Genomic DNA, 10,749 nt, shown 5'->3' on the forward strand with positions numbered 1-10,749 from the left:
AATTGTAGAATATGGATCGTTTGAATTTGAAATTTTTAAAGTTTATTTTCAAGGCTGGAATTGGACAATTTAAATTTTTTAATTCAAACTTTCATAATTTGTAAATTATTTTCTTTGTAAATTTTAATTATTTTTCTATTTGAAGACCTCGAAATAAAAATTGCGTCATTTTAATTTTGGTTTATTTCGAAATTTTTGAATTTGTACAAATTGAGTTCGAAATTTTTTAATTTTGAAAATTTAAGTTTCAAGGCTTAAATTTAAAAAAAAAATTCCTTAATCTCAAAATTTTGAGTGTTTTATTTCAAATTGTCTATAATTTGAAAATGTACAATTTTAAAATTGTTCAATTTGAATGATTTTTTTCTGCTTGAAGACCTCGGAATAAAATTGTTAAATTTTATAGATTTGGAAATTTTTGAATTTTTAGAATATGGATCGTTTGAGTTTAAAATTGTTAAATTTGTAAAGTTTCATTTGCAAGGCTTGAACTTGAAATTCTTAATTTTTTAATCTCAACCTTTTTAATTTTTTGATCTCAACATTTTAAATTTTTTAATTCAAATCGTTCATCATGGTTTGAAAATAAATTTATTTTGAATCGTTCCATTCGAATTAGTTTTTCCCTTTAAAGTCCGCGAAATAGAAATAGTTAAATTTTAAAGACGTCTACTGTGGAATTGCAGAATTTGAATTAAAAATTTGGAAATTTCGTAATTTTGAAAGCTTCTAATTTGTACAAATTATCAATTTTAAATTCTGCTGTTGGTCCTGACTTTTGTTTTCAAAGTTAATTCAGAAATTGGAACTTAAGTGAATTTGAGTTGTTATTGCATCCAGGCTTTCAGTTTGTTACATTACAGATTCTAATCCTGATTTGAATAACAAAAAAAGTGACAAATTTCACTTGTAGATAAACATCTAACATTTAAGGTTCCTCCACTACTGTGTCAACATTTGCGGTTTCAAGTTGATAATACCTAGGGTGTTTTAAATATGATTGAGTACTTTTTAGTTTGCACTATTTCCCTGGAAGTCTAGTTTTTATTTATTTTCCAGACTTTTCTGGGCGCTAACAATTTATTTTAATCGTATTAATTCGCCTCCTTGATATATATTCGCAATTTTTCAGTTGAGGCTGTTTAATCTTTAATAGCTGTGATTTGTTATTATTCGAATATTGTAGCGAATAAAAGACTCAGTGTAGTCTTCCTCAATGCACGTTTTCTCATTAAAGTGTTTTTTTGCTTTAGCAAATTTGCAGATTCATAAAAAAAGTTCAACTCTGAGAGTTGCGGTCCGAGTAGGAGCAGAAAACGATATTTATTGGTTATACAATCTTGTCGTTTCGTGCATTCTTTAAAAATCAATGTCGCGGAAATTGTTGAATAACACAGGTGATATGTTTTTAATAATTATGCCACTGTGATAAAAAAAATTTAATCTTTGAATTAGCAAGTTAAATATATTTTAGTTCTAGCTTATTTCAAATTCTCTTTATTTTTGCTCACTCTGTAATTAAAAGTAAATTAATTGCGTAAATTTATAAAATAGGTATTTCTTTTTTAGATTTATTTCGAAGATATTTTTAATTAAGTAGTTTGGTGCATCTCATAGCATAATTTCTGTGTTATTCTGCGATGATACTAGTTTGTAATTTCGATCATTGTCCTAATACATTTTTATTTATTTTATATATCATTCATTTTTTGTCATAGTAAACGCAGATGGCAGTGTCTTTTGAATGGAGAAATATATATATATATATTTTTTTTTTTCAAAGGAAGGATCTTTTTATTTTTGGACTAGGGGTGACTAGCCAACAGTGGATAATGAATCCACAGTAGATAATAATTAATTAATAATACTAATTAATTAATTTTACGTATATTTGTGACTTTAATTAATCATTATTTACAGTAGGTTGATTATCCACTGTAGGCTGGTCTCCCCTATATACAAAATATCAATCGAGATTATTATTTTTTTTTATAATATACAGTTTTCTCGTCTCGGTTCTGGGGCCATCTGCTTTTTACTATTTTCAACTATTCGTATATTGTATTATTAATTCGTGTGTGTCTGTAGTCGAAATTGAAATTCTTTTTTAAGAAAAGAAACACATGCACAGTGAACTCGCATTTCGACCCGATCAAAGTCGGGATAATTAACAAGTTTTTACAAGTTGAATATTTTATTCACAGCGTATAAAATAATCAAATCTCTTATTTCAGAATGAAAAGCAATAAACTATTTTTGATATAAAAAAAAACAAAGTCTTGTTATTTTGAAACCTCACGTAGTTCAGTTTTTAGTCTTAAGTTTCTCTTCCCAAGGAATCCAATTTTTTTTATTTGGATGATGCAGTATGGAAGAGAAAAAAAAATGAAAATCTTGTGATAATCTGAAAAGGCCACCATCTCGCCTGGCCTAAAATATTGTCAATGAATGCAATATGCATTTTTTAATAATTAATTGCTGGTTGGGACCGTGTGGAACTGCTTGTCGACATATTCACAAGTAATTTATTAATTTAATTCAGGGTTGTCCAAAAAATGTTTAATTAGGCAAAGAGTTTATTTTTCAACTAGGGTGGGTCGAAAATGAAAAAATTTTGAAAATCGAAAATGGCTAGTGCTGGAAAGTTCTTCAATTTTTTATTTTTATTACTTAAACAAAAATATAATACCCAAAACTCTACATTAAAAAATCTGCATAATTTTTGTACGCATATATTTTTTTTACTCTCAAAATTAAAAATGTATGGCCTCATTGTGATTGCGTAGGATAATTTTGATTTTAAAAAGTCAAAGCAAATTTGCCGAAGTTGTGATTTTTTTAAATGTTGTTTTTTTGGCCCACCCTGGTGTATAGTCAATTTAAAAATTAATGCAACCTTTATAACGATTTATAAAATCGGCGAAAATTGATCAAATGTTAATTTCTGCGAATTTTAGGGGATTTTTTTCATGAAACCATTTTTATGGATTAAACTGTTTATTTTAATAATTATCATATAAAATTATGTAAATATAAAATTTTATAAAATTGTTTTTAATAAAAAAATTCAATTTTTTCTTGATTAACAGATAAATTTTCAGTAGCTGAAATTTCAACAGTTAAAAATAAAAAAGTTGAAATTGGAAGAAAATTACCATTTTTATTTTTGAACTTCGAAAATTGACTATACAAGTATTGAAAATTTTATTTTTAATTTTCTTCAAATTTTATCATTTGAATTTTCAACAGTTGAAGATGTAAATTTCAATTTTATTTAATTTTTAATATTCTTCAGTTTTTATTATTTGAGTTTTAAAAGTTAAATTTTCAGCAGATAAAAAGTTGAGCGGTTGAAAATTGATTAATTTTCAACTGATGAAAATGATAGAAAATTGATAATTGAATTTTTAACATTTAAAAATTTATCTAGTAAATGTTTACCTGTTAAAAATGGAAGAAAATTGATTTCTCAATTCTTAAAATTTCAACTGTCGACAAATAAATTGTTAGTTTTCTTCTATTTTTATACATTTAAGATTTATTATTTTAGTTGAAATTTAACCTTTTTTTTACTTTAAAAGTTCATTTTTATTGGTTAAAAATTCACTAATAAAATTACTACAAAAATACTAAAATTTACTACCAGGAGGCTCAATTAAAAATTCAATTTTCAACAATTGTACTTTAAAGCTTTGAAAATTCAATTGTGGAAATTGAATTGAAAATTCAATTTTTGAAATTGAAGAAAATTAAAAATTAAATTTTCAACATTGAAACATTTAATTTCTAATTTTCTTCAAGTTTTAACCGTTAAAAAGTCGAGTGTTAAAATTTGAAGAAAATTAAACATTTAATTTTCAAAAGTTTAAAGTTAAACTTTTGAAAATAAAAATTTTAATTGTTGACAATTTAATTTTTCATTTACTTCAGTTCTCAAAAGTTGATTTTTCAACAGTTGGAAATTGAAGTTTCAAAATATTGAATAAAATTGATAACTGAATTATCAGCAGTAAAATTTAAGAAAATTGAATTTTAATTTGTTGAAAATTGATATTTCAATCATTCAATTTTGTTATATTGCTGAAAATCCAACTTTAGAAAATGAAACTTTTGAAAATTAAAGGAAATTCAAAATTAAATATTTAACAAACTGCAAATTATATTTTCAGTTTTCAATAGTTAAAAATTGAATTTTTCATCCTTAAAAATTAAATTTGTTGAAAATTCATTTCTCAAAATTGAAGCAAATCAAAAATTAAATTTTCAACTGTTGAATTTTCAATAGATGAAATTGAAAATGTCCATTTTCTTTAATTTGCAGTAGTTCAAAATTGACCGAAGGAAAATTCAATTTTTAACATCTTAAAATTCAACTATTAAAGATTTACCTGTTGAAAATTGAAAAAAACTGAATTTTAAATGATTGCAAATTGAATTTTCAACCGTTCAATTTTTAACTGCTGAAAAATCCACTTTTAAAAATTCAGCTCTTGGAAATGGAAGAAAATTAAAAATTGAATTTTCAACAAATAAAAATAAAAGTTTCAATTTTCTTTAATTTTCAGTAGTTCAAAATTGACAGGTTATAAATTCAGTTTTTAAAGATTTAATGAATAATACACATTTTAGAAGTCATTTTTTTAAATCCCATCTCTGACCATCTCCTTCTAAAAGTCCTTTAGAAAAAAAAATTGTAACTTTAAAATGGTTTACTTAACAAATTGACAAAAGGCACAAAATTAGTTTCGGTTCATTTGGAGCATTTAACATGGGGTCTATTTTGCACGATTTTATAATTTTTTTTTAATTGCTCGATCCTAATTTAATCAAAATAAAGAAATTTATTTTGTGCATATAAGGGGACAACCATAAATTAAGTAACGCAATTTCTCACAAATTTCTCCCAGGGTAATGATTTTTCCAATTTTTCCTTTAATTTTCCTCTATTTTCTTCTTTCATTTTCAACACGGTGTCCATAAATGATAAAAATTCCTATTTTCATTACTGTAGGTTTCACAAACTTGTCCCTATTTCCATTTTAATTTTAATTAATAAGAAAATCCAACTATTTTTGATCGGTATTTCTTTCCTTTATGTTGAAAATTCTCTTTTTGGTTTGAAAATTCAACTATTTTAGTAGAAAAGTCAACTTTTGGATTGAAAATTAACCTTTTTTGTTGATTTTTTAAAATTAATTTCCTTAACTGAAAATGTAACTATTCCATTTTTAGTTTAAAATCGATCATTCTAATTTAGAATCCAATTATTTCATTGAATATTGATGTATTTTGTAGCAAATTGGGTAGAAAAATCAACTATTTTGTTAAAACTTTGTAATTTTTTGTTGAATTTAACAGTGTTTTGTTTGTAATTCTTTTTTTTTAATATAAAATATAACGGTTTTTTTTAAGAATTCATATTTTGTTGTTGAAATTGTAACTACTAAGTTGGAAGTTGAAAATTCATCTCTTGTTGAACATTCTTTTATTTTTTTGAAAATTCAACTATTCTGTTTTAAATTGAACTTTTTTGTTATACTTTTCTTATTTTCGGGTGGAAAATTCAGCTTTTTAATTAAAATTTCGTCTTATTAATTGAATTGAACCATTTTTTTATCCTTTAAGTTTTTGTTCAAAATTAATTTTTTTATTTACAATTTAACCGCTCAATTTTTGGTTGAGAATTTAACTTTTCAGTTGAAAATTCATGAGTTTTGTTGCAAATTTGGCTTTTTTGCAGAATTTCATTGTTTTTTTTTTTTTCATTTGAAAGGAAAATATTTTTTTCGTAGAAATGTCGACTATTACGTTTCTCATTAAAAATTAATTTTTTGACTAGAGATTAACTATTTTAATTCAAAATTAATCAACTTTGTTGAAAAATTTGTTTTTTATAAATAAAATTGAATTTTTTTAAATGTAAATTTAAGTATGCCATTTTTTTTATGAATTTTTTTTTTTATTCAAAATTTAACTATCAGGTTAATTTTTTGAAATAGAAAATCAATGTTTTTTAATGGTAAATTCAACTATTCTACTTAAGGTTAAAAAAGTATCTTTTTTTAGTTAAAAATAAAATTATCTTAAAACAATGTGTCTTTTTGGTAGAAAATTAATCTTTAGTTTAAAATTTAACTACATACTTAATTGAAAATTCGTTTTTTTAATTCAAATTAATTCTTATACCTGAAAATGTAAGAACCTAATTTTTTATTGAAAATTTATATATTTTAGTTGAAAATTGATCTTGTTTTGAAAGTTAAACTACTTTATTTTTTATTGAAAATATGTTTTTTTAACCACTTGGGTGAAAGTTTAACAACTTTTTTAAAAGTTTATTTCAGGGGTTTAAGACTGAAATATTTAGGTAAAAATTCTTTTTTTTTAATTACAAATCAATTGAAATATTGATCTGTAATAAAATAATAATTGAAATATCATCTTTTTTTTGGTGGATTTTATTTAATATAATTTTTTAATTTTATTGAACTATTTGGTTAAAAAATTCATTTTTATATTGAAGATTGATCATTTTTGTTGAAAATTTCTCTCCTTGATTGCAAATTTAACTATTTTGTAGGAAAAACTTTTTTTATTGAAAATTCGTTTTTTTTTTTGTTGAAAATTAATTTGGTTAACTAAAAATCTAAATATTTCATCGTTGGGTTTAAAGCATATCTTTTTTAGTATAAAATACAACTATTTGCTTGAAAATTGATGTATTTTGTTAAAAATTCGTCTCTTTTAGTAGAAAATGTATGTTTTTTTTTAAAGTAAAAATTCCACTATTATGCTATGTTTATTTAAAAACATATTTTCATTATTTTTTTTTAAATTCAACTATTTGGTTCAAAATTAATTTATTTTATTGAATACTTATTTTTCAAAGACGTTATCTCCTCAATTGAAAATTTAAATAGTTTGTAGAACATTCACTTTTTTGGGTTAAAAATTTATTCTTTTTTTTTTTAATCGGCTTTGATTAAGGATTAAACTATTTTATTGAAAACTGAACTGCTTTGTTTAAAATTAGTTTTTGTTTTTTGGAAAATTAATTTTGTTACCAAATAAAAATGTAACTTCCATTTTTTGTTGAAAATTGATCTTTTGTGCTTGAAAATTCAACTATTTCCTTAAAAATTCTTTTTTTTTTTTGTTGTAAAAAATCAATTTGCTTGTTTCTTAATTTATCGCTTTGGTTGAAAATTCTACAGCTTAATCTAAAATTTATTTCTTTTATTAGAGATTTATCATTTTAGTTGAAATTTACCTTCTAGTTTAAAAATTTAACTGTTTTGTAAAAAAAATCTCTTTTTCTGATTTGAAAATTCATTTTTTTAGTTGAAAATTCGTTGTTAATGAAAATTAATTTTTTTAAACTGAAAATCTGAATATTCTATTTTTGGTAGAAAATTCATCTTTTTTATTTGAAATTTCAAATATTTTGTGAAAAATTCATGTACTTAGATGAAAAATCATATTTTTTGATAAAAAATTAATCTTTTTGGTTGAAAATCGATCTTTTTGGTCAAAAGTTGAACAATTTTGCTGAAAATTAATTTTTTTCCAGTAAAGATTCATCATTTTAGTTTAAATTTACATCCTTGATTAAAAATTTAACTGTTTTGTAAAAAAATTCCCTTTTTTTGATTTGAAAATTAATTTTTTTAGTTGAAAATTCGTTGTTTAATGAAAATTAATTTTTTTTAAACTGAAAATCTAAATATTCGATTTTTCGTAGATAATTGATATTTTTAGTAGAAAATTCAACTATTTGGTGTAAAATTCATGTACTTGGTCGAAAATTGGTATTTTTTGGTAGAAAATTAATCTTCTTGGTTGAAACTTTTTCTTTTTGTTTAAAAGTGGCACAATTTTATTAAAAATTACATTTTTTAGAAAGCTTCATGATTTGGTTTGAAAATTCATCTGTTTTTGTTTATGTGAAAAAATTTTTTTTGTCTAAAAATCCAACTGTTCCACGTTTGGTAAAAATTTATTTTTCTTTCTTGAAAATTCAGTTATTTGGTTAAAAAATAGATTTTTTCGGTATAAAATGGTTCAAAATTGAACTATTTATAATCCGCCCATACTAATATTATTTGTTTTATATTTTATTTTTATTATCTTGAAAAATCTCCTTATTTTCCCTATTCTTAAATTTTTCATAATGCGTTACGTGATTCATGGATGGCCACTAATTAGAAAAATCTGCAATATTAATTAAAAATACCTCGACTTTTTCAGAGAAATAAAATAAAGGAAAATCCAGAAATAAGTCGAGCCGAAAGCAACGACGTTCTTCTCCTGAATGATTTCGATCTAGAAGAAGATCTTGATCGCTTATACCAAAAATTATTTCTAGAATCTAAAGACATTGAGGAAACTTTAAATCCCCATCAACAACAAAAAAATCCTTCCAGAGAAACGATGAAAAAATTCATCTTAAAATCAGACAAGTTGAAGAGAAAAGAGACAAAAAATGATGCAGGAAAAATGACTGAAAAAAATCTTTCTTTCAAAAAATCTAAAATAATAGAATTTGAAAAGTCGAATGAAATGAAGGAAAACAAAAAAATTAATGGAGAGGAAAGCAACGATTTTCTTCTGAATGATCACAATCTGGAAGAAATTCTTAATTGTTTACACCAGGAATTGAAAATGGAATCTGAAGGAAAAACTTTGAAACCTCACCCAGAAAAAAAGCTGCTTTTAAGAACATCGTTGGAAAAATTTCACTTAAAATCGGAGAAGTTAAAGAAAACAAGGGAAAATGAAAATAAACGAAATGCGCGCTCAGTACCTTTTTCGAATAATAATGATCATTATTGCAAAAGTTTCTATTGTAATTAAAACATCTGAATATTTGATGTGAATAATTTATGTATATTTTTAGTGTGATAAAATAATTTTTGTTTAAATTGAGAATTTTTTATAACTACCCAGAATACACCATTCATCGCTTTTAATTTATAATATTTCAAATAAAAATATTGAATTTTTAACCGGGAGGATTAATTTTCTAGGAAAAAAGAATTTTTGAATAGAATAGTTAAATTTACAATCAAGGAAATAAATTTTCTGCTAAAAAAGACGAATTTTGACAAAAATAATTTACTTTTAACGATATAGTTGAAGTTTCAACCAAATAGTTTGATTTTCTAACAAATTGTAAAATTTTCAAGTAAAACGGACGATTTTTTTACGAAGAAGTTGTATTTTCCACCCGAAAATATGAATTAAAAAAATAGTTGAATTTTCAACTGAATAGTTTGATTTTCTAACACATTGTGGAATTTTCAAGCGAAAAAGGCGAATTTTAAAAAAAACCGTTGAATTTTCTAGCCGGAAAGATATGTATTTTGAAGAAAAAAAACTAATTTTCAACCAAATAGTTTTATTTTCTAACGAATTGTGAAATTTTCAAGCCACAAGGACAAATTTTCTACGAAACAGTTTAATTTTCAACCCAAAGCTAAAAAGGCGAATTTTTCTAGAAAGCAGTTGCGAATTTAAAAACAAATTAATTTTTTAACGAAATAGTTTAATTATCATCCAAATAGTTTAATTTTCTTACAAGTTGTTGAAGTATCAATCCAAAAAGACTAATTTTCTAGAAAACAGTTGTATTTTCCACCCAAAAATACGAATTTTGAGAAAAAATCTTAATTTTTAACTTAATCGTTGAATTTTTAACTAAATAGTTTGATTTTTTAACAAATTGTGTAATTTTCGAGTAACAAAGGCAAATTTTTTAGAAAACGGTTGGCGGATTTTAAAAAAACGAAATTTTTACCGAAAAAGTTTAATTTTCAACCAAATAGTTTCATTTTCTATTAAATTGTCGAAGTTTTAAACCAAAAAGAAGAATTTTCTACAAAACAGTTGTATTTTCCACCCGAAAATATTAATTTCGAATAAAAATCTTAATTTTTAACGAAATACGGTTGAATTTTCAACAAAAAATAGTTTAATTTTCTAACGAATTGTGCAATTTTCAAGCCACAAGGACAAATTTTCGACGAAATGGTTGAATTTTCAACCCAAAAAATATTAATTTTGAAAGAAAACTTAATTTTTAACAAAATAGTTTAATTTTCTAATAAATTGTGGAATTTTCAAGCCAAAAAGACGAATTTTTTACAAAACAGTTGTATTTTCCACCCGAAAATATTCATTTCGAATAAAAATCTTAATTGTTAACGAAATAAAATTTAATTTTCAACCAAATAGTTTGATTTTCTCACGAATTGTATAATTTTCAAGCCGCAAGGACAAGTAAATTTTCTACGAAAGAGTTGAATTTTCTACCAAAAAATATTAATTTTGAAATCAAACTTAATTTTTTTTAAATAGTTTAATTTTCTAACAAATTGTGCAATTTTCAAGGCAAAAAGACGATTTTTCCAGAAAACAGTTGTGAATTTGGAACAAAATTTTTTTTTAGGAAACTTAACTGTTTTCCACAGAATGGTTTGATTTTCTAACCAATTCTGCAATTTTAAAGATACAAAAAAGATCTTTTTCTTTGATACGGTTGAATTTTCAGCCTGAAAAATATAAATTCTCAACAAAAAAGTTATTTCTAACCAAATAGATTAATTTTATACATAATTTTTGTATTTTTAAGTCAAAAAGTTAATAAAAAATGTGAAATTTCAACCCGAAAAATATGAATTTTGAAAAATATACTAAATTTTGAACGAAATAGTTAAATTTTGCACAGAATGGTTTGATTTTCTAACAAAT

This window comes from Belonocnema kinseyi, chromosome 8, assembly GCF_010883055.1.
Source record: "Belonocnema kinseyi isolate 2016_QV_RU_SX_M_011 chromosome 8, B_treatae_v1, whole genome shotgun sequence".
In the NCBI taxonomy this organism is placed as follows: Eukaryota; Metazoa; Arthropoda; class Insecta; order Hymenoptera; family Cynipidae; genus Belonocnema; species Belonocnema kinseyi.